Below are 25,364 nucleotides of genomic sequence, written 5' to 3'. Positions count from 1 at the left end.
AATTTTAATTGGAGGAATAGAAAACTAGATAAAACTGATCACAAAGTTTACATGGACGAATAAACAAGAAGGGGAGGCAAGAATTTTTTGAAACAGAAGAGAAATAAGGCAAAATTATTCCTACCAGACAGTGAAACATGTTATAAGGTGACAGTCATTAAAACAGATGGTATAAGTGCAAAAGTAGATCACTGAATATTCAATAAGTAGGTCCAAATATTTACAAGACTAAAAGAAATTATTAAAAATGGCATCTCGGGATCCCTGGGTGGTGCAGCGGTTTGGCGCCTGCCTTTGGCCCAGGGCGCGATCCTGGAGACCCAAGATCGAATCCCACGTCGGGCTCCCAGTGCATGAAGCCTGCTTCTCCCTCTGCCTGTGTCTCTGCCTCTCTCTCTCTCTCTCTCTCTCTGTGACTATCATAAATAAATTTTTAAAAAAATTTAAAAAAATAAATAAATAAAAATAAAAATGGCATCTCAAAAAATTTTTTAATTAAAAAAAATAAAAATGGCATCTCAAATCAGTGGAGGGAAAACTGATGATTGAATAAATGATACTAAAAAAATGGCAAGCCATTTGAAAAAAAATAATATGTTGTATTCCTACCTCACACCTTACACGAAGATAAATTTCTACCCTAAAAAACAAAACGTGGGCACCTGGGTGGCTCAGTCAGGCATCTGCTTTTGACTTGGGTCATGATCCCAGGTTCTGGGATTGAGCCCCATCTCTGGCTCCCTGCCCCCTGCTCCCTGCTCATCAGGGAGTCTACTTCTTCCTCTCCCTCTGTTGCTCTCTCACTCTCCCTCTCTTCCAAATAAATATATCAACTCTTCAAAAATAAAAGAAAACAAAACCATAAAAGCACAATAATAAGCCACAGGATTGGTTTTTGACAAAGGTACTACAATGGTTCAGTGGAAAGAACAGTCTTTCCAACAAACGGTACTGCAACAACCAGGTATCAACATGCAAAAGAATAAAATATGACCTCTACCTCATACCATATGCAAAAATTTTAAAAATAGATAAAAAAATGAAATATAAGTGCTAAAACTATAAACATACTAGAAGGAAACAGGTGTAAATCTTTATGACCTTGGATTAAGCAACGGTCTCTTAAATATGACACCAAAACAAAAACAATAAAAGAAAAAACCGATAAAATAAACAACAAAATTTAAAATCTTCTGTGATTGAAAAGACACCATCAAGAATGTGAAAAGACAACCCATAGAATGGATAAAATTTTTGTAAATCACATATCTAATAAGGAACTTGTATCTAGGGCAGCCCTGGTGGCGCAGCAGTTTAGCACCGCCTGCAGCCCAGGGCATGATCCTGGAGTCCTGGAATCGAGTCCCACGTCAGGCTCTCTGCATGGAGCTTGCTTCTCCCTCTGCCTGTGTCTCTGCCTCTCTCTCTCTATCTCTCTGCATCTCTATGAATAAATAAATAAAATCTTACAAAAAAAAAGGAATTGTATCTAGTATACATAGCTATTATAACTCAATAAGACGAATAATATTTCAAATAGGCAAGGATCTGAACAAACAGTTATCCAAAGAAAACAGATAAATGGCCAATAAGCACATGAGACCATGCTTAACATCATTAGCTGGGAAATGCAAATCAAAAGGACAAGAAGATACTACTTCACACCCATTAGCACAGCTAACATCAAAAAAGGCAAACAATAAGGACACCTGGATGGCTCAGTGGTTGAGCATCTATCTGCCTTTGGCTTAGGTCGTGATCCTGGGGTCCTGGGACTGAGTCCCACATTGGGCTCCCAGCAATGAGCCTGCTTCTTCCTCTCCCTCTCTCTGTGTCTCTCATGAATAAATAATAATCTTAAAAAAAATAATAAACATTTTTTAAAAAGGCAAACAATAAAAAATGTTGCCAAAGATATGGAGTGAGTAAAACTCATACGTTGCTGGTGGAAATGTCAAATGATGCTGATACTCTGGAAAACAGTTTTTGTCAGTTCCTCAGAACGACTAAATATACTTACCATATGATCCAGCATTTCTACTCCTATGGATGCAGCCAAGAGAAATAAAAACATATGTCCACATAAATATTTGTATATGAGTATCCACAGAATCATTATTCACAATCATCAAAAAGTAGAAATCACCCCAGTGTCCACCAATTGAAAAATAGATAACATGATGTAATATATCCATATGTGGAATATTATTCATCAATAAAAAGAAATGAAGTATGGATCTATACTACAAGATGGATGAATCTTGATAACATTATGCTAAAAAAATTAAAACATGCTAAGTGAAAGAAGTCAGATACAACCACGAATTATATAATTCCATTTTAATTAATTTATTAATTAATTTATTTATTTTTATTTATTTATTTGAGAGAGAGAGTGAGCAGAGAGAGAGAGAGACAGAGAGAGCACGAGCAGAGGAAGAGGGATTTAAAAGGACCAGGGAGGGATCCCTGGGTGGCGCAGCGGTTTGGCGCCTGCCTTTGTCCCAGGGCGCGATCCTGGAGACCCGGGATCGAGTCCCACGTCGGGCTCCCGGTGCATGGAGCCTGCTTCTCCCTCTGCCTGTGTCTCTGCCTCTCTCTCTCTCTCTCTGTGACTATCATAAATAAATATTAAAAAAATAAATAAATAAATAAAATAAAAGGACCAGGGAGCTAGACGTGTGGCTCGATCCCAGGACCCTGGGAGATCATGACCTGAGCAGAAGGCAGCCACTCAACTGACTGAGCCACCCAGGTGCCCCTATCATTCCATTTATATGGAATTTGCAGAATAGACAAATATGTACATATGTACAGAAAAGTAAATTAGTGGTTGCCAGGATTGGGAGACAGGAATAAAATGACAACTGAATAATAAAAAGAAATGATTTTTCTTATGCACAAGATTTCCTTTGAGGTAATGAAAAAGTTCTAGAATATATGTGGCAATGGCTGTACACCTTTGTGAATACACAAAAAGTCACTGAACAGTGTAAATTGGTGAACTGTATGTTATATGAACTTTAGCTCAATAAGTTGTTTTTTTTTTAAAGAAAAGAAACTATGAAGGACTACATGTAAATATATAACTATATAATTGCATGAGGAAAGCCTAGGCATGATATGAACTCAGAAGTCACACAAAAAATATGAATAAATTGTACCCATTAATAAAAGGTAGAAATAAAAATTTTCATAGAAACATCGCCACATATGAAGTCAGTGTCAACAAAGTGGGAAAAATATTTGCAACTCACATCACAGACGAAGAATAATTTCCCTAATAAACAAGAATGCCCTCAAATCAACAGTCATCCAATTCAAAGAGTTGTTCATCAATGGACAGGACACAGAGAATATAAATGCATTTTAAATACCTCAAAAGAAGATGTTCAAAGTCAGGAATAAAAAAGAGGAATACAAATTAAAATTAAGGAATGTCATTTTTTCACCTACGAGATGGTCACAGATGAAAAAAACCTTCCTACTTTCTTCTGTTGGTGAGGATATGGCTACTCAATGCTCACTGATGGGAGTGTGAATAGGAACAGTGTCTATGGAGGGCAGGGGGCAGGCACTACGCACTTCCTGCAATCCCACTTCTGAGAATGTATTCCACAGACACACCTGGGCATTTATGAAATCCTATGCACTCTCTGTTGCTCCTGGGTACAATACTGGAATGAACAAGCAGACTGCAAGCAACCAAACTTCTGTGAGCAGAGAATTGGTTAAATAAATCACAGTCCCCCCAAACATGAAAAACTCTGCATTTGTGAAGAGAGAGAAAACTCTTAGCATGCTGGCAGATAGCAAGACCTATTGTTCCGTAAAGAAAGAAAATGCAAAACAGTGATTATGGTATTTACTAATCCTGTGAAAAGGGAGTCGGGTAGGGGAAAATATAAATAACAATTTGCTTGGAGATGAATTCCCTCTGGAAGAATATACAAGAAACCATTAATATTTATTATGACTAAGGGGAGGGCAGGGACAGAGACTTTTTTTTTTTAAGCAAATAGCCTTTTGTATCCTTGGAGTCATGTGAACATCTTTAATATTTTATAAATAAATATATTTAATACTCTTGCTATTATGCTGGGTCACTGAAGGCTTAGATCCACTTGGCAACAAGAGCCTCGGTAAATCACAAGAGCAATAAAGAGCCTGCACAAGGTTACAGTCAGGAAATGTATGTGACACATGAGGGACAGACGATGAATAGGGCAGCCACACTTCGCAAATAGGCATACAGGATTCCCAATTAAATGTGGACTTGGGATAAATCACGATTGTTTTATCATGCAGTATTTAGGACATATTTCTACTGTATTTTATCAGGTAGCCCTGGCTATGAGGGCAGCTAAGGCTGCCCTGGACAGCTAGTATATGTCCCTCCCCAGAAGAAGATCTACACATACATCATCCAGAGAAAGAGCCAACACTGATTCTTCTTCGCTCACGGAAGTAATAGCTTGACCCAGTCACCGTGCTGAATCCCCACTGATGTATGAAAGCATTTAATGCAAGCATGAGCAGCTTACAGACAAAAGACAGAACACAAGGACTCACTATCTTTCAAGTGAAAGGGAGAAGCAAAATGAGAGAAAGGACTCAGAAAGCCAGTCGGGGGAGGGGGGGAGGGACATTTCCATACCTTAATTTTCAACTTTTTTTTTTTTAATTCTTTTTTTTTTTTTTTTTTATTTACTTATGATAGTCACAGAGAGAGAGAGGCAGAGACACACAGGCAGAGGGAGAAGCAGGCTCCATGCACCAGGAGCCCGATGTGGGATTCGATCCCGGGTCTCCAGGATCGCGCCCTGGGCCAAAGGCAGGCGCCAAACCGCTGCGCCAACCAGGGATCCCCAATTTTCAACTTTTTAAATTAAGCAATCCCAATTTCAAAGAGATAGAATTACTGTAGTTCTCTGAAACATTGTTCAAAGCCAGCTGACAGCTTTCATCTCAGCTGGAGCTGAGTGTATGGAAAAAAATAAAATCCTGTATGTGACAGCCAGAATCCAGCCTGATACTTATCTCCTCACTGTTCTGTTTTTCGGTAAGGTTTGCCCACAGGTACCCATTTTGCTGCGCTGGAGTTCACTGTTGATCCTAGAAGAAGTCACTTTTATACTAGGTAATGTGATATTACCTCTTATGCTTTTTTAAATTAATCAATTTTATTTATTTATTTATTAGATAAAGATTTTATTTATTTATTCATGAGAGACACAAAGAGGCAGAGACACAGGCAGAGGGAGAAGCAGGCTCTGTGCAGGGAGCCTGATGCAGGACTGGATCCTGGAACTCCAGGATTACGCCCTGGGCCCAAAGGCAGGCGCTAAACTGCTGAGCCACCAGGAATCCCCTAAATTAATCAGTTTTAAAGGCAAAGAGCCTGACAAAGGAGCCTCCCTCCCCATCTCCAGGGTCTACTCTGAAGGAGCAACCAGCCACCTTCAACACTTGCAGCTCTTCTTTCTGGTACTTACCTTACCTTTTAAAATACAGTTTTTATCATTACTTCCTGAATTTTCCATTTCAAGCTATCTTGTCTGCATCTTTATACAGGTGCACATGCACTTTCCCTTCCCTATGTTATCCCTCCTGACTACATCACAATGTGTCATCACTCCATTTCCATTCAGTGTAGCAGAGAAGAGGTCCCTCTTCACACAAAGAAAGAACAGGATAAAAAGATACAAGTTTCTACAGAACATATGACAAACTCCTTTTAAGCACAACAGTGTTTTTGAGGAGGATGGAAAGTACAAGGAAAGCATGGTCAAAGTGAATGGTTTCCCAGACTTCTCCACAGATGACATTATTTGTTCTTGTGGATGTTAATTACCTCGTATCTCATGTTGTATTATATTCTTTGTGAAACACTGTATACAAGGTTTTACAAAAATTGGTATGAACACTGAAGATATTTTTTTTTTTTTAGGATTTATTTATTCGAGAGAGAGCATGGGCACATGCACACACAAGCAGGAGGAACAGTCAGAGTGGGAGAGAGAATCTCAAGCAGACTCTGCACTGAGCATGGACCCCACATGGGCCTCTATCTCATGATCTTGAGATTATGACCTGACCCGAAACTAAGAGTCAGATGCTTATCCAACTGCACCACCCAGGAACGTCTTTAAAATCCTATCAGTTAATATAAAAGATCCAGCATGATCCTCTCAAGGTATCTTTTTTTTAAAGATAGATTTATTTATTTATTTATTTATTTATTTATTTATTTATTGAGAGAGAGAGAGAGAGAGAAGAATACAAGAGCAGGGGGAGGGACAGAGAGAGAGGGAGAGAGAATCCTTAAACCAACTCCCAGTTGAGCACAGAGCCCCACACATGACTCAATCTCAATGACCCTGAGATCATGACCTGAGCCAAAACCAAGAGTCAGATGCTTAATTGACTGAGCCACCCAGGTGCCTCTCAAGATATTCATAAAAATTCATTATATTCAAATACTATAAAAGCTCAATTTATCTTGATGTTTTTACAGTGGATACTTGATAATTCCTTACTGCAGTGGATTTTTAATAAGATGATTTATGTTAGCTTACTTTCTAAAAACCCATACATGCAAAGCACTTTAAAAATAACTTTCATTGGGACCCTGGGTGGCTCAGTGGTTGAGCATCTGCCTTTTCAGCTCAGGGCATGATCCCGGGCCCGGGGATTGAGTCCCACATCAGGCTCCCTGAGAGGAGCCTGCTTCTCCTTCTGCCTATGTCTCTGCCTCTCTCTTTGTGTCTCTCATGATTAAATAAAATCTTTTAAAAATAATAAAAAATAATAAAAAAATTAAAAATAACTTTTATTTTCCATGTGTTTAATTTATTATAACTATGTAATATTCTTCTTGAATGAGCTGCATATAATCATACATCTTTCTTTTAAAAATGTTTGTACTTTGGGATCCCTGGGTGGTGTAGTGGTTTAGCGCCTGCCTTTGGCTCAGGGGTGATCCTGGAGACCCAGGATTGAATCCCATGTCGGGCTCCCGGTGCATGGAGCCTGATTCTCCCTCTGCCTATGTCTCTGCCTCTTTCTCTCTCTCTCTGTGTCTGACTATCATAAATAAATAAAAATTAAAAAAAAAACTTAAAAATGTTTGTACTTTGGCAGTTAATAAATGTCTTGGTTGCTTGTTTAGTTTTCTATATACCTGTCACTCATCTTTTCACCTGTCAATGTGATGACAAAGCTGTAAAACATTTCTTAGTCAGCAAAAATCGTCACTAATATTAGGAAGAAATAAATAAAATGCCAAACTGAAAATGAACTTAAAAATCAGGGGATTAGATGAAGGGATATAGTTCAGCAAAGATATTTAAAGAGACAGCCAGTGGCTCAGTTGGTTAAGTGCCCAACTCTTGATTCTGGCTCAGGTCATGATCTCTGGGTCATGGGATCAGGGTCCATGCTCAGTGGGGAGTCAGCTTGGGGTTCCCTTTGCTTCTGCCCCTCTCCCCTGGGGCACTCTCTCTCTCTCTAATAGATAGATATTTAAAAAGATAAATCAAAATCCTAGTTTTCTATTTAATCTACAAAATTGATATTTTAATAGCATAAAAGTAGGAAAGATATAATGAAGAGTAATCTTTTAAATAAAATTAGTTTTGTCATAACTAAAACACAAGGCAATAATAATAATAAATAATAAATTGGAATCCCAAATGTCCCATATTGAGGTATGACTAAGTTAATTGAATATCCCACGGATATATAATATTCACGTATTACCACAGTCTGTGACACAATATTACATGAGAGATGTGGACCGTGAACAGAAAATATGGCATAACATATGTGTGGGAAGAGTCTGGATCTCTGTGTCTAGCAAGATGGCAACCCAGTAAACTATTGAGGTTGCTGGGAAAATACGATACAGTACAAAACACCCTTTCTTTTTTTTTTTTTTTTTAATTTATGATAGTCACAGAGAGAGAGAGAGAGGCAGAGACATAGGCAGAGGGAAAAGCAGGCTCCATGCACCGGGAGCCCGATGTGGGACTCGATCCCGCGTCTCCAGGATCGCGCCCTGGGCCAAAGGCAGGCGCCAAACCACTGCGCCACCCAGGGATCCCCCCAAAACACCCTTTCAAATCCATAATCACACTCAGAGAATAAGCACTAAAAGGAACAGGTAGCTGGAAAGCAGAGTGAAAAACCAATCCCAACAGAGTGGCTGCCAGAGATTGCAGGTTTCTAAAACCTGGAGTTCAGTTTAATGATGTTAAGAGGGCACAGGTCAGAGCCCTGGTCACATTCAAGTCCAGGAGTTGGAAACAAAGAACCTCATGGAGCCAGGAACCTTTGGGAGAGATCCTTGTGGGCGAAAGGGTGAATAAGAAAGCAAAAATATCTGGCCCCAGTGTTCTGTGTGAAGAAAAAAATTTTCTCTCGAGAATTGGCAACCGCAGGTTTGGGCTCAATTTTTCATGGCAAGTTTGGTTTCCCAAGAGGAGAAATTAGGTTAAAGTGGCCCTGCTGGCTGGGTGGCTCAGTTGGTAAAGTGTCTGCCTTCAGATCAGGTCATGGTCTCAGGACCCTGGGAAGGAGCCCCGCATGGGGGCTCCCTGCTCAGCGAGGGGTCTGCTTCTTCCTCTGCCTCTGCTTGCCCCCTGCTCTGCTCTCTGTCCCTTTCTCAAATAAATAAAATCTTAAAAACAAAAAAGCCTCCCCAAAATTCAAAAGCTCAGTGGATGGGGGGGGGGGGCACCTGGCTGGTTCAGTCGGTAGAGCAAGCGACTCTGCATCTCAGGGCTGTGCGTTCCAGTCCCACATTAGGTGTAGAGATTACTTAAAAAAAAAAAAAAAAAGGCAGGATCCCCGGGTGGCGCAGCGGTTTGGCGCCTGCCTTTGGCCCGGGGCGTGATCCTGGAGACCCTGGATCGACTCCCACGTTGGGCTCCCGGTGCATGGAGCCTGCTTCTCCCTCTGCCTGTGTCTCTGCCTCTCTCTCTCTCTCTCTCTGTGACTATCATAAATAAATAAAAAATTTATAAAAAAAAAAAAAAGGCTCAGTGGATGGGTGACCTAGCAGACTTGACAGCGCTAAAGAATTAATGAACTTAAAGGCGATGAGAGATGAATCGAGTGGGTGCCTGAATGAAGAGGATATGAATGCAAACACTTTGAGGAGGAAACATGCCCTGTGTTCCAGGACAGCAAGGAAGCCAGCCAGGTGAGACAAGGGAAAGCACCAACATACAGTTGGGGAGGCAGCGGGAAGCCACTGTAGTTTGTAGATCAGTGTAAGGGGTCCCTGGCTTGTTCTCGGAGATGGGACGCGCTGGAGGACTGGCTCCCTCAGCTGCCATATGGAAGACAGTGCAGGGGTCAAGGGCAGATGCAGAAACGCGGTGGGAGCGCCTGCCGTGATCCAGGTGAAGGACAGTGTGATCCAGGTGAAGGACGGTGTACTACAGCAAGATGGTAGCAATGAAGGTCCTGATTTATCCTGAAGGTGGAACCTACAGCATTAGCTGCTTGGATAGGGTGTAGGTATGGATGACGAAGCAACTGGAAGAAAGGCAAGGCCATGACCCAAAATAATGCAAGACATCCAATGCAAGTGGAGCTGCTGAGCAGGCCATGGGATAAATCTGTCCAGAACTCAGAGGAGAGAGAATGTGGAAAGTCCTGACCACAGAGCTGGTGTTCAAAGCCACAAGACTGGTTAACAGCACGGCAGGAATATCATATCCCCCCTTACTTGTGGGGGATACATTCCAAGACCCCACCCCACAGATGCCCAAATCCACAAATAGTACCAAATTCTACGTGTACTGTTTGTTCCTATGCACACATATGTCTGATAAAGTTTAACTTCTAATTTAGGCACTGTATGAGATTAATGACAACTAGTAATCAACTAGGATGATTAAAACAATAGAGTGTGATAAAAGTTACGTGAATGTGGCCTACCTCTCTCTCAAAGTATTTTACACATTGTGCTCTCCTCCTCCTCAAGACTTGAGATGACCCCAATGCCTACATGTCGGGATGAGGCAAGGTGAATGGCGTTGGCCTGGTGCCATGGCCTTAGGCTGCTACTGACCTTCTGGTGTCGCAAGGAGGGCCAGAACCAATGGAATGCAGTAACCACAAGGAGCAATACTACAGAGATGGGAGGGAGTGACTGCCTTAGGAAGACAAGGAAAAGGAGAGGAGATCTGCCCCAGCCATGATCTTGAAAGGGAGAGAGGGGGGTGCATGCGAGCAGGGAGGGACGGCCTGTCTTCACACAATTCTATCAACAATACTTTTCTCACCCTGTCAGCCAGACCTGCAGGGAGGCCTTAATGTGCAAGGGAGGGGAGACCCTAAAATAAAGGAGCACCTTCTGATGTGCAGAGCACCACACTCTGCGGTCAGCAGGGGTGCAAATCATATTGTAGCAATTTTCCCAGGCTGCTTTGGCCAGAGCAAACCAACCATAGCTCTGGCCTGAATCAAAGTATCAACTGAAAGGACAAGTAAGTGGACTGCAATCATAGCTAGGTCTCACACTGCCCGAGTAACTGGCTTAAAATGCTGTCCTGTGTTTCCTTGGTTAATAATATACCACTTGGGGGGAAAGTTAGCAATGTATTTTCAATTTATTTTACCAGTGTTGTGGTGGGAGCAGTGGAGTTGATTGAGTTTTTTTAGTTTTTTTTTTAGAGATTTTATTTGTTTATTCATGAGAGACACAGAAAGAGAGGAAGAGACACAGGCAGAGGGAAAAGCAGGCTCAATGCAGGGAGCCCGACGTGGGACTCCAACCCAAGACTCCGGGATCATGACCTGATCCAAAGGCAGATGCTCAATCACTGAGCTACCCAGGTGCCCCAGAGCTGAGTTTTTTTTTTTTTTTTTTTAAGATTTTATTTATTTATTCATGAGAGATTCAGAGAGAGAGAGAGGCAGAGACACAGGCAGAGGGAGAAGCAGGCTCCATCCACGCAGGGAGTCTGACATGGGACTCAATCCCGGGTCTCCAGGATCACGCTCTAGGCCAAAGGTGGCACTAAACCACTGGGCTACTGGGGCTGCCCAGAGAGTTGAGTTTCTTGAACTCAACATTCAGACATGCAAAAAATAGGCAATTCTACTGCAGAATTTTTTTCAAAGGTCATTTTTTGCAGCCAGGGCTGCAGCACTCTGGAGCTTAGTTTAAATCTTAGTTAGGAAGGGTTCAAATCTGAGAGCCTATTTGCTTTTACCTTGAAGGAAATGCTGACAATCCATAATTGTGTTTTGTTTTTCCCATTCTGAACCTATCCCTCAGGAGCTCCTACCTGACCCCTATGCGTGCAGAGGACTTACTTCCTCTTGCCAAGTCTCTCTGGTATTTCGTTTCACAGCAGGAAACAGAAGCAGTGTGATATCAGCCAGGGCTGGCACACTGGAAACCGAGAAGCATGGAGTTAGGCTCACCACTCTTCTGAGGCAGTCTCACTCATGCCCTTCTCAGTCCCTCCACCGATTACTTTCCTTCAGGTTTCTATACACCCAAGCTTCCCGGAAAGGTGCTGGTTGTGATTATTATGGAAAACTTAGGTCTTATTCTTTCTGAGGATGCCAGAATTTTCATAAGAAGATTCCAGAGAAACCTCTGACAGATGGTGGTATGGGAGATAACGTACTTGTCTTGTGATTCTCTATCACAGCTACCTCTTAACACACCTGTGTTATCAACAAAGCCTGAGAGAAGCAGAATGCTGCAGTAACAGACCAAATACCCAGGGAGTCATTACAGAGGTATAGTTCCATCCTTGGAAGCAGCTGATGTCTCTAAAGACACAGATTCTAGAGACAAGGGTCACTCTTATGAGTGACCAAGGACTGTCCAGAGACACAGTACATGCAGCAAATATATTCACATTAATCTTTCTTGGGGAAATCAGCTTCATTACCAGAACTTTGGCAAGCTAAGAATAAAAAGAAACTTCTAGTCCAAGATGGCAGACTGGACACAGATCTCTTTCCCTTTTCTAACGTTCTCAGTAAAAAATAAACAATAAAAAAAAAGAGGGAGAAGGCAGGCAGGACATTTGAACAGATAGAAGAAAATAAACCAATACACAAGAATAATCAGAATGAGCACTAGTACAGACCTGAAATTCCAACGAATTCCTAGAAGACAGAAAGAAGGTGGCATGAAACTGATGGAGAGAGAGGAAACCCTTGGGCAGCCTGGGTGGCTCAGTGGTTTAGCACTGTCTTCAGTCCAGGGTGTGATTCTGGAGACCAGGGATTGAGTCCCATGTCAGACTCCCTGCATGGAGCCTGCTTCTCCCTCTGCCTGTGTCTCTGCCTCTCTCTCTCTCTGTTTCTCATGAATAAATAAATTAAATATTTTAAAAAGAGAGAGAGAGAGAGAGAGAGAAAACCCATTCCCTAGAGATGGAGGCAGCACAGGACCCCAGAGACAACACTGAAGAAGCTCCAAGTCCTCCACCTGTGAATGGAGAGACAGAACAGGCCAACACACCATCCTTGGGGCGATGCCCTAAAAGAAAACAGCCAGAGAACTTTTCTTTCAAGAGGTTGCAATATGTCTGCCTCTGAAAAAAAGGAAAGCCACAGAGTCTGAGGATACACAGCTCTGCCCTAGTGCAGACACATACACACACACACACACACACACAGAGAATAACAAAGTGGTAGAAAATATGGGAAAATGTTAAAAAGTATGAGGGAGAAGCCAGAATTTCTATCATATAGCTAAGAGGTATTCTAGAAAAAAAAGAACAGACAATAGAGGGAAAGGAGTAAAGAAATAACAGAACAAAATGTCCTTGATGAGAGGAAAAAAAAATAGTCTTCAGAGCAAGAGGGCCCAAAGAATAATAAGCGTGATGGATGACCCAGGCATCTTCATAAAATTTGAGAACTCCGAAAGAAAATATTCTAAAATCTTCCTTAGAGAAAGAAATAGGTTATCATCCCCAAACAGCAGAATTCAGAGTAACATTCTATTTCTAAATGCAATACCAAACTCTAAGTAAAAACAACTTTGAATCTCTTCATTGCACAAAACTATCAGCCAGATGTGAAGGTAAAATTAATACATTTTTGGACATTTGAAAACTCAGAATATTATCACATTTACACTGATAAAAAAACTTCCTTGAGGGGGTACTCTAGCAAAATCAAAAGGGAATCTGAGAAATAAAGATGAATGACCTGATCCATGAGAAACAGTGCAATGCAGAAGGGGAAATGGTGGAAAAGACAACAGAAGATAACCCTTTGAAGATAAATTGAAAAACCCTGACACTAGAATCTACTTGCACATCTTCATACATCCCTTCACAGAGTAGAGATGGAAATGTAAAAATCATGTTGCTCAGACTTCCTTGCACTTAGGATTCTGAATGCAATTTAGAACCACTGAAATACACTCAAGAGAGATTTGGAAGTTGTAAGTGAAGCCCTGGCTTCCTCCTGATTTCCATCAGTTTAGAAGGAACAATGAACCTGGGGTCCTTTGCCACATGACTCAAAGCTGTGCTCAGCCTTGAGAATTGTAAAGCACAGCATCCTGTAACAACTCCTGTATCCCTTTTGTGTTTCTATCAAATTGTCCACCAAGTAGAAGGAGAATAAAAATAGTGGCAGAAAACTGGCTTTCTAGAGAAATGATAAAAAGTTACTATGTCAATCTCATACCATATACAAAATAAATTTTAGATGAATTACAGACCTTACTGTGAAACACTAAGTTTTAAGATTAAAAGAAAGTATTACAGAAATAGCTTTATTAACTCTGATTAGGAATAGCTTTATTAATAAGACCCAAAATGCAAAATGTGTAAAGAATATATAAATGACTATATAAAAATTTATTCATTTTCAAATGCTTATTGATTCCTCAACTTGGTAAACAGAATCTATGAAGACTCATCACCAATATCATATTTAATAGTGAAAGATGAAAGCTTTTCCTTTAAGATCAGGAACAAGATTGGACATCTGCACTCTCTACTTGTATTCCACACTGTAGGAGACATTCTAGGTGGGACATTAGAGAGAAAGTAAAATAAGAGTATCCAGATTTGAAAGAAAGAAGTAACACTATATCTATTTGCAGATGATACAGTCTTACATACAGAAAATCTTAAGGAGTCTATGAAAATACTATTAGAGTTTAGCAAGGTTGCAAGATAGAAGATCAATATATATGAGTGAGTTGTATTTCTATAGCAATGAACAAGCAAAAATAAAATTAAAAAAACAATTCTATTTATAATAGCATCATAATGAATATTCTGTAATAGATTGCAACAAAGTGTAAAATTTGTACAATGAAAACTATAAAGTATTTGAAATTAAAGAAGATCTAAATGAAGAGATAACCTATTTTATGGAGTACTGAATATGATTAAGATAGCAATATTTCCCAAACTGATCTAAAGATTCAACACAATTCCTATCAAAAACATGACTGTCTTTTTTTTTTCAGAAATTGATTATAAGATTCATACAGAAATACAAGGTACCCAAAATAGCCCAAGAAAATCTGGGGGGAAAAAAGAATAAGGTTGAAGGATTCACACTTCCCAATTTAAAAACTTAGTATAAAACTATAGTAATCGAGACTATGTGGCACTGGCATAAAGACAGAAAAATACTTAAATGGGATAAAACCGAGAATTCAGAAATAAACCCTTACATTTCTAGTCAGCAAATATTCAACGAAGGTGCTAGAACAATTCAATAAGGAAAGAACAGTTTTTTCAATAAACGGTTCTGGGAAAACTGGATAGTCACATGCAAAAGAATGAAGTTGGACCCCTACCTCACACCATATACAAATATTAACTTGAAATGAATCAAAGACCTCTAAAACTCTTGGAAGAAAACATATATATATATTTGTGACCTTGGATTAGCCAATGGTTTCCTAGTTATGGTACCCAAGGCACACATAACAAAAGGAAAACTAGATAAAATAGAATTCACCAAAATTTTAAACATTTAGGTTTCAAACCACACTATCAAGAATATGAAAACACAACTGACAGAAGGCAGGAAATATTTACGGGCCATATATTTGATAAAAGATTTCTACCCAGAATTACAACTCAACAGCAAAAGGACAAATAGCCCAGTTAAAAAAATAGGCACAGAATATACAGAGTAGACATTACTCCAAAGAAGATACAAAATTGACCAAAAAGCACATAAAAAGATGCTCAATATTATTAGTCATGAGAGAAATGCAAGGCCAAACTACAATGAGATACCATTTCATACCCACCAAGATAGTTATCATCAAATATCTATAATAAACAAGACAGACCATAACTACTGTGGAAGATGTGAAGATTCCAGAACCCTTGCACATTGCTGGTGAGGATGTAAGATGGTATAGGCCCTTTGGAAAACAGTTTGGGTCCTTCCTCGAACAGTTAAGCACAGTTACTAATTCCATTCCTATGAATTGGAAATATATGTCCACACAAAAACCTATACAGGAATGTTCATAGTAGCATTATTCACAGTAGCCAGAAAGTAGAAATAACCCAATGTATACCAACTTAATAACAGATAAACAGGGGAGCCCTGGTGGGTTAAGCATCCAACTCCTGGTTTTGGCTCAGGTCATGATCTCAGGGTCATCATGTGATTGAGTCCTACATGGGGCTCTGTGCTCAGCATGGAGTCTGCTCAAGATTCTCTCTCTCTCTCTCTTTTTAAGATTTTACTTATTTATTCATGAGACACACACACACAGAGAGGCAGAGACAAAGGCAGAGGAAGACGCAGGCTGCATGCAGGGAGCCCAATGTGCGACTCAATTCTGGGACTCCAGGATCATGCCCTGGGCTGAAGGCAGATGCTTGACTACTAAGCCACCCAGGCACTCCTATTCTGTCTCTCTTTCCCTCTTACCTTTACCTCTCCCCCTGCTCACACTTGTACTCTCTCTAAATAAATAAATAAAATCTAAAAAAAAAAAAAAAAAAAAAAAAAAAGAATGGATAAACAGAATGTGATATATAGTGCTATATTCCATACAATGGAATGTTACTGGCCATAAAAGAGATGTGGTACATACTACAACAGGGATAAATCCTAATAACACTGTGTCAAGTGAAAAGAGCCAGTCACAAAAAGCCTCATATATATTGTGTGATCCCATTTATATGAAGTGTCCAGAATAGGCAAATCCATAAAAATAGACAGTAAATTATGGCGACTGGGACTGACAGGATGGACAGCTTAGTGGGTATGAGGTTTCTTTAATGAAGTGATGAAGATTTCTGAAATCAGATAGGGTGACGTATAGATATCTTGCATATACTAAAAGCTACCAAATTATATACTTTAAAAGTGTGAATTTCATGGTATGAAAATGTATCTCAATACAGCTCTTATTTAAAAGAAAGTGTACTGGGGCGCCTGGGCGGCTCAGCTGGTTAAGCGTCTGCCTTCAGCTGGAGTCATGGTCTCAGCCACTGTCTGGGGCTCCCCGCTCAGCAGGGAGTCTGCTTCTCCCTCTCCCTCTCCCTCTCCCTCTGCCCCCGGCCCCGCTTGTGCTCACTTTGCTCACCCTCTGCCAAATAAATAAATCCTGAAAAAAAAAAAAAAGAAGAAAGTGTATTGAGCACCTCCATATGCAAGGCAGCATTCTAGGTTCTGCTGATCTCGTTCCCTTGAGGAGCTTGTATTCCAGTGGGAGGCCCGGGTGAAGCTCAAAATTCCTGCCGAGGACTCAGACTCCGTCACAACCGGGGAGGGAACCACAGTGAGAATAACTTGGAGAGAGGGTGGTTAGGTCTGGGTGAACACGCTTCTTCCCCTCCCTCGCTTCTGCCCTCCCGCCTGCCGCTTTCTTCCCTTCCTCCCTGAAGACACGAACGGTCACTGTCTGACACAGATCAGGAAGAAGGGACGAGTGACACCCTGAGGACCCAGAGCAAAGAGCCTTCCCAGGTCTGACTGTGCGCTTGGCAGAATTAAGAAACCAACAGGATACAGAGCCTGAAAATGTGGCTTTACATCAAGGACCAAGGGCATCTGGCTACTCTGTAGGTGGGGAAGAGGTTGCAACTTCCAGCCATCTATCTGCTAGTTCCGATAGCCACCGTCTTAAAAGACGTACAATCATCTGACAAACTTTTAGTACCCACAGATGATCTGGAAGAGGAACATTTAATTTTGTGGGTCATTTATAGTCACTATTCAGAAAGCACTAAAGACCATAAATAACAGCATAAAAATTCACCAGAATAGTGGGGGAAAACAGGCAGTGCGGGAAGGCATTAGTAGCCACTGTGGAACATTTGCAATGAAACACATGCTGGCATCCGGCTTCCTAAAAATCTGAACTTCCTATCTGAATAAATTAGTGGAGTTTTGCCTTTATAAAGTCTGACTTTTTTTTTTTTTAAGAAAACTTTATTTATTTATTCGTGAGAGACACAGAGAGAGAGGCAGAGACACAGGCAGAGGGAGAAGCAGGCTCCATGCAGGGAGCCTGATGTGGGACTCGATCCCAGGACCGTGGGATCACGCCTGAGACGAAGGCAGACACTCAACCACTGAGCCACCCTGGCATCTCAAGTCTAACACGTTTTACAGTAAGCACTGGTTGGACATGTCTTGTATTTTAATTTTCACTTTTTATTTTTCTTTGCTTTCAATGCAATAATTTTTCTAAACAACCCTCTGTTTTCCTGTCTCCTGGCCTTGAAGTTAACTCTTCTTTAAATTGCTTGAATTTTAATATGTTGTACTTGATTCATACAGAAGTTATGAAACATAAAATCAACCTCCAGGTTCCTTTTTTCTTTTTTTTAATGGGGGAAATGATATGCTTTTCTTTTTTTAAAGATTTTATTTACTTATGAGAGAGAGAGAGAGAGAGAGAGAGAGAGAGTGAGCGACACCAGCAGGGGGTGCAGCAAAGGGAGAGGGAGAAGCAGGCTCCCTGCTGATCCCAGGACCCTGGGATCATGTCCTGAGCCATAAAGCCACCCTTTCCCAAGTTCTTATTAAAAGCCTGGCCAAGGGCCATAATGCCTTCCCCACTTCTATGTCCTCATTAGGTACTCACCAAAGTAGGTATTTATTTAATACGATCCTGATCCTTGCATTTTACCATGTGTGTCAGTTTCCTAGGGCTGCTGTAACAAAGTGCCACAAACCAGGTGCCTTAAAACAGGAGAAATACATCCCATCACACACAGTTCCAGAGGCCAGAAGTCTGAAACTGAGATGTCAGCAGACTGACCAGAATGCCTCCTCTCCTCCTGGTGCAGGCTGGCAGTCCCTCCCACCTCGGTGACATCACTCCCACCTCGGCCTCTGTTGTCTTGTGGTATCCTCCCTGTGTGCCTCTGCGTCCAGATTTCCCTCTTCCTATAAGCCCCTCAGTCCTACTTGATTAAGGACTTGCCCTAATGACCTCACCTTAACTCAATTACACCTGCAGAGGCTCTATTTCCAAATAAAGTCACATTCCACAGGCAGAGAAGTTAGGCCTTCACCATATCTTTTTGAGGGGACACAATCCAACCCAGAACATCATCCTTTGTACTTTTAAAAAGATAGGCTTTCTGAAATTTGCCACTTTATCCTAACCCATGGAATACCAAGAACAGAGAGCATTCTCTAAGTGTAGAGGTGAAAAAGGACAAATATCTTGGGATATTTTGGAAGAAAGAGTAACTCTGGCCTTCAGATACTGGGGGTTTTCTTTCATCTCTGCAGGCCAAGACAGAACCGAAGTGGCATCAATGACAAAGGACCTCGGAACATGTGAAACATCTATTCCAGGATATGATTCCTTGTGGCCTGAATTGTAGGTGTTCAACAGAGATGCTTTACCATGGCTGCTACCAGTTTTTGAAATGATGACACTGAACTGTGGCTGTCCCTTCCTGCTGTGTTATATCTAAGCTAAAAATTTTGATCAAGGGAAGAAGTATGATTTTTAAAAATTCCATATTGCCAAACCCAGAAGAGGTATACCCAAGAAGAATGGCCTTTTATTGGTTGAATCTATGTCCATGAGCTCTGGTGCACTGCCTGGACAGAGTCTAAATGGATGAAATAAATAATGATTTAAACAGCATAACAGGGCAGCCCGGGGGGCTCAGCGGTTTAGCGCTGCCTTCAGCCCAGGCTGTGATCCTGGAGACCCGAGATCGAGCCCCATGTCGGGCTCCCTGCATGGAGCCTGCTTCTCCCTCTGCCTATGTCTCTGCCTCTCTCTCTCTCTGTGTGTCTCTCATGAATAAATAAATAAAATCTTTTAAAAATTAAGAAATTTAAAAAAACCAGCATAACAAAAATGTACACTAAAAAGGTTATAATCAAATCGTGCTAATGAATGACTATCTTCTTCTTTTAGGCTCTCCTTTGATTTATTCAATATGTATACATATACATTACCAAAACTATCAGATTAATACTCTTCTATCACAAAAATGACTCTTCACTGTTACATTCTGCATATTTATTCTTTTTTGTTATTACGCTGCATTCCACTGAGGTGATTATTATAATTTACTTCACTAATTTCCTGATTGCTAAACCATTAAGATTGTTTCTGATTTTTGACTATATAGATAATGCTGGAGTGAAATGCCTCTGCGGGCTCAGAAAACCAGTTGCAGCTCTCTTGCCCAAGGAAAAGGAAAGCTTCCCAAAGGAGCCTCGTCTCATGTGCCCAGATGCAACTGCTGGACAGCATTTCCTGACAGGGCGTACAGGCTGTATGAATACATTGTCCCCTTTGTGGTTTACAGACTAACAAAGCTCAAGGGACAAACTCCTGCTTTTCAGATCAAGGAAGCTCAACCAAGACAGGTCTGTGTTTCTGTTTTAACTTAGCCACTGAGGCTACCATGGATGCTTTCTTTTTATTATTCTTCCTCCTGGACTTAAGTCACTATGACAGAATCTGTCTTTGCTGAGAGGCAGCCTCCAAACTCAGGGATGGTTGCAGGCCATGGGTTTATCACCTACATGTCTTGGATTCAGGGAATCAAAGCAGCAGCAGTGCTAGAACCGAACACAGTAATTTCCTGCTCGTTGTGGGCGTGACTGGATAAATCAGATAAAAGAACAATTCATGGGACCCCTGCGTTGCTCAGTGGTTGAGCGTCTGCCTTCTGGCTCAGGTTGTGATCCCAGGGGCCCTAGGATGAGTCCCGCATCCGGCTCCCACAACGGAGCCTGCTTCTCCCTCTACCTATGTCTCTGCCTTTCTCTGTCTCTCATGAACAAATAAATAAAATCTTTAAAAAATGAAAAAAAATTAAAGAACAATTCACAGGACAGAGAGACAACATTTAATGATAGGGTATACATTGGAAGAAAAGGTAAGAAAACGTTTGTTTGTTTATTTATGCAGCAATTGGCCAACCGCTACAGCAAATATTTTACCATCTCTAAACTGCTGCAAAATTAAGACACTGGCCTCACAGCCCTTAGTCTGTAAATAACACCAGATTTATGCTCCTGGAGACACTGCTCCTACATTAAGAAGAGTAATTCCAGCAGGTAAAACCTTGAGTGTACATCATGGGGCTTTAAATAATCTCCCTAACTATGGGAATAGCTTAGCTTTCAATTGGCTCAGCATTTTTATTTCTCCTAAATTGAATTCTTACCTAATGGGATCATCCCTGCTACCTAAGCAAATGCTCTGTTCTGTGCTATGAAATTTAATTAGCACCTCTTGACCACCCAGCGAGGGCAGGCAGGTGACCATGCAGGAAAGTCCCATCAGTACTGGGTGACAGCCAGGTCTGGGGGCTCAGTGCTTTGGGTGTCAATGAAAGTGAACCTGCTTTGTGTCAAATTCTGAACACAGCTGGTGATTTCTGTAGGGTCCCATGGTGGGCTGCCCCAAAATGTGTCACTCTGTCATGTTGATTGTTTTAAATAAAGGTTACTTAAGAGACAGCCTATGCAACCAGGACACTCAGAACTTTCTCCATCCCCCTGAAAGCCGGAAATAAATCTCCTGTCTGAAAGGTGCCCTCTCTGTACCAAGAGGTAAAGGAGACATCCTCAGCACCAGAGACAGGAAATTTAGAGCTCAGAAGGCTGTATAAACACCCCTTGTTACTGTTTACTAATTTACGACCCCAGCCCAAATTCCGTTTAGAACTCCTTGCTAACTAAAGCTCTCAAAATTAAGTTTTCTTTCTCCTATCAATTTCTCAAAGATTTATCCACTCTTGTCTAAAAACTATAAAGCTGCCTGCTTTGGTCATTTCTTTAGGTGTCAATTTCACTATTGAGCCTCCATATGCACAGGTCATAAAACTTGGATTTTTTTCTCCTGTTAATCTCTCCCTTATCAATTTAATTCTTAATCTTGAAGGGCAGAGTAGGGTTTTTCCTTCACTTCTTTACTAAACTTTTCAATCTGGCAAATCATTCGCCAATTTGGAGAATGTTCAATCTTTAATTCTATTTATTAGCAGACCTGTGATTAGCTAGCCAAAAACTTTTCCTTTACAATTTAACTTCCTGGGGGCACCCGACTGGCTCATTCAGTAGAGCATGTGACTCTTGATCTCAGGGTCATGAGTTTGAGTCCCATGTTTGGTATAGAGATTACTTAAAAATACAATCTCTAAAAAATAAATTAAGTTTCTGGCATGAACTAAATAATTGTTCATTTATTTCCTATGATAGCAAAGGAAAGAAAGTAGAATATTGCCAGCTATTAATCTTTCTAACAACAAGGAAATTAATGGCTTGTAATACTTATCACTACCACATCAATATGACAGCCATTTATAATAGGGCTTATATTCACAAGGTAATTTTACATACTCCATATTATCTGAGCCTCCCAATAACAATCTTAGAGGTAAGACAGAGACTGTGATCCTCAAAGGTGTACAGAATGTTCTGATTGAATTGGCTGAAATTCTGTGGCTCACCAGACAGAGGTTAGTTTGCAGTTTTTCCAAAACGAGCCTCGAAGTTTTCAATAGTAGGGGAACGTAGAAATAAAGAGTCAGCCCGGATCTTTCTCACTTCCAGCACTTTCCCCCGACAAACCAGGTGATGAACTGTTCGAGGGTCACACCCCTTTACCCCTGACCTGCCAGGGCCTGGAGAGAGGTATGGGTTGGACATAGCTCAAAGTACCTGCAGGAGAGACCATGCTGCGGCTGCACCTACGAGGAACTAGCAGGCCCCACATTCTTCACCAGCAGACAAAGGAAATGGAAGGAAATCTAGACAATCCATTCAGCGAGGGGCTAAACCAAGAATGTAAAAACTTGGCAATTTTTTTTTTTATCATATTCTATACTCTTTTTCCACTAGAAGCCGAAAAAGTAAAACAAGTTCTAGAAAACCTGTGCCAGGGGCACCTGGGTGGCTCAGTGGTTGAGCATCTGCCTTTGGCTCAGGGTGTGATCCCGGGGTCCTGGGACTTCAGGCTCTCTACAGGGAGCCTGCTTCTCCCTCTGCCTGTATCTCTGCCTCCCTCTGTCTGTGTCTCTCATGAATAAATAAATAAAATCTTAAAAAAAAAGAGAAAAGAAAACCTGCGCCAATCAACACAGAGGATTACCAGGACTTAACTGGCAACAGAGATAATGCTTTACAATTACAGTATAAAATGATGCCCTATTAGGAGATCAAGAAGAATTAAGGAAAACACGATCCAGCATTGGGTTTTAAACACAGGAAGGGCAATGGTGTGGAATGGAGCTGGGAGTAGATTGTGTGGGGCCCCAAAGGGCAGATCAGGGAAGAGCAGGAGAAAACACAGGCAGAGGAAAAACCTCTCCTCTGTCAGCTTTCTAAGAACCACACCGGTTCAAAGAAAAAAGTTTGTTCTTTGAATTGTTCAAAGTTTGTTGAGCCACCCAGGCTGCCCGAGAATCTGGTTTTCAACACAATTACAAAGATGATACCAAGAGAGAAAACAGAAGGAATGAGTATGCTGGGTGAGACAGTTTTCCCTAGGAGGATAACAGACGTCAAAGACGACCATGTGTTAGGTTCACATAGAAATGGAGTATGAATCAAAACTCAGCAGAGTGCTTTAAAGTACTTAATAATATTCATTTGGGGATCCCTGGGTGGCGCAGCGGTTTGGCGCCTGCCTTTGGCCCAGGGCGCGATCTTGGAGACCCGGGATCGAATCCCACATCAGGCTCCCGGTGCATGGAGCCTGCTTCTCCCTCTGCCTATGTCTCTGCCTCTCTCTCTCTCTCTCTCTGGGACTATCATAAATTTAAAAAAAATTAAAAATTAAAAAAAATAATATTCATTTGCCAAAAAATAAACAAACAAAAATATATAAGGATGTTTGGGGAATTAGAAGAAAAAGCAAAGGTAGACTCTAATATTCATTATTAAACAAAACCCATCTAAAATATAAGAATTATTATTTTTAAAGATTTTATTTATTTATTCATGAGAGACACAGAGAGAGGCAGAGACACAGGTGGAGGGAGAAGGAGGCTTCCTGCAGGAAGCCCGATGTGGGACTTGATCCCAGAACTCCAGGATCATGACCTGAGTCAAAGGCAGACGCTCAACTGCTGAGCCACCCCAGTGTCCCTAAATTATGAGAATTAAAATGACTTTTCACTGTGTCTTACTCTATAACAAATTAGGAGCAAATCAAAGCAAAACAAAAAACCCACAACCCCAAAACAGTGGGATGGGAATTATGACTTAATCAATGCTATCGTGACAACTATACATGACTAATGAGGAGGAATCTTCAAAAGACTAACAAAATAAAAGTGGGGAAAAAAAGAAGGAGGGAAAACAATTTGGTTTCAAATGCAGAGACCAAAGTAAGTTCGGTCAATTAAAGAATTAAATACTATGAAAGACACAAAAACATGCAAGTTCCACAGAATTAAAAAGTATTCTCCAAAAAGCGTTAACACCTGTTATGAATACAAAGACGAACAAGGCCGGGTGGCTGGAGACTAGCCTGGCACCAGCATGGGACCTTCCTTCCAAAAGACAAATGGCCAGGCGGGACACACACACACAAACTCTCTCTCTCTCTCTCTCTCTCTCTCTCCTCGAAACACACACAGCTCCAGGCCGAGTGAGTTTTATACCACAAAGTCTTGTTTCACCTGCTGCAGTCTTTTTTGCGGTATAATCCGTGTTCTAGAGAAGCTATAATCTGTCAAGGTTGACAAAAGATGTACAAGTAATATTACCAGAGCTACCAAGACCAAAAAAGGAGCAACACGGTGAAGATTAAAACACAAGGTTGACCGCAGCTCAAACGTGCAGTTGGTAAAACAATCAGATAGAGAGCCATCAGCAAGTGTGACAGGCAAAATTCAAAGGTGGCCTGGTGACACTCATCCCTGGGTGTTACTCCCGTAATTATGTTATGATTCCTGGCAAAGATGATTTTGCAGATATAATTAAGGTCACAAATCAGTTGGCTCTAAGGGAGACCATCGGAGTAATCCTAACCTATCATTCGAGCCATGTAAACCAGTTATCTCTCTCTGTTAACAGGAAGGGAGACATTGATAGAAATATTCTGTTGCTGGCTTTGACGATGAAGGGCGTTATCTGGAAAGAACTTGAGAGCCGCCTCAAGGAGCTGAGAGCAACCACAAGGGACAGCTGGCAGGGAAGGCGGATCTCAGTCCTATAAGCACAGGGGACTGGCTTCTGCCAACAACCTGAATAAGCTTGGAAGTAGCGTCTCCCCCACAGCCTCCAGATGAGAATGCACTCAGCTGGTAACCTGCAGTGGGTCCAGGGAGACCCTAATTCATGCTAACAAATGGGTCTTGTTTTAATCTCCTGAATCTGTGGCATCTTGTTGGCAGGTGCAGTAGGAAGGACGGTGGACATCTACCAACATTATGAGATATTATGAAGAGCCTCACAAGTGTCAGTGCAGCCTAGAAAGACTAATAAACAGGGGCCAGAAGAAGCCTGAGGCATGCTGAGGCAACCCAGGACTGTCAAGTCACACCCCCTCATGGGGACTCTGCTTGGACAACCCAGTACCTCTATGTCCAGGCTAAATGGAGCATATGCATATATAACAACAAGTCTTTTATTAATGCAAGGCTAAACTTTAAGGCATATGCACTGCAAAACCTGTCCAGAGGGTCAGTTTCCCAGTAGAAAGCACATGGAACTCCACCAGAAAAATGATTCCCACTGAAGACGAGCACCCTAAAAAATGTACTACCCACTAGGGAACAAACCAGTACCAGTAAGGAGAGGTGGCTGATGTAACAAGTGAGGGCAAGAACGGGAGGTAAAAGTATACCAAGAGGACACTACAGAGAAGTATGTTTGCAGTGGTGACAAAGACTACAGGGAAGAGAGAAGATAAACACAATAAAGCAACAGTACAGGAGGATTTT

At 41.3% G+C, this 25,364-nt stretch overlaps 1 protein-coding gene across 8 annotated transcripts in view; it reads right to left on the bottom strand.

Annotated features, from left to right (window-relative positions):
* Nucleotides 1-25,364, bottom strand: part of KIAA0319 (KIAA0319 ortholog) — a 100,237-nt gene that overhangs the window by 69,788 nt on the left and 5,085 nt on the right. For 2 of the 8 annotated variants that reach the window (XM_077886191.1, XM_077886189.1), the window contains exon 2: nucleotides 2,021-2,043. The exons of 4 other annotated variants lie outside the window; for them this stretch is intronic. The gene's annotated coding sequence lies outside the window, so the exon portion shown is untranslated. Of the gene's footprint in view, nucleotides 1-2,020; nucleotides 2,044-16,625; nucleotides 16,852-25,364 lie in introns of those variants that run through there. 2 more of the 8 variants (XM_077886192.1, XM_077886193.1) reach the window with 2 other exon arrangements.

This window comes from Canis aureus, chromosome 37 (assembly GCF_053574225.1).
Source record: "Canis aureus isolate CA01 chromosome 37, VMU_Caureus_v.1.0, whole genome shotgun sequence".
Classification (NCBI taxonomy): domain Eukaryota; kingdom Metazoa; phylum Chordata; class Mammalia; order Carnivora; family Canidae; genus Canis; species Canis aureus.
The sequence above is the reverse complement of the archived record's forward strand: the minus strand, read 5'-3'. Positions and strand labels throughout refer to the sequence as shown.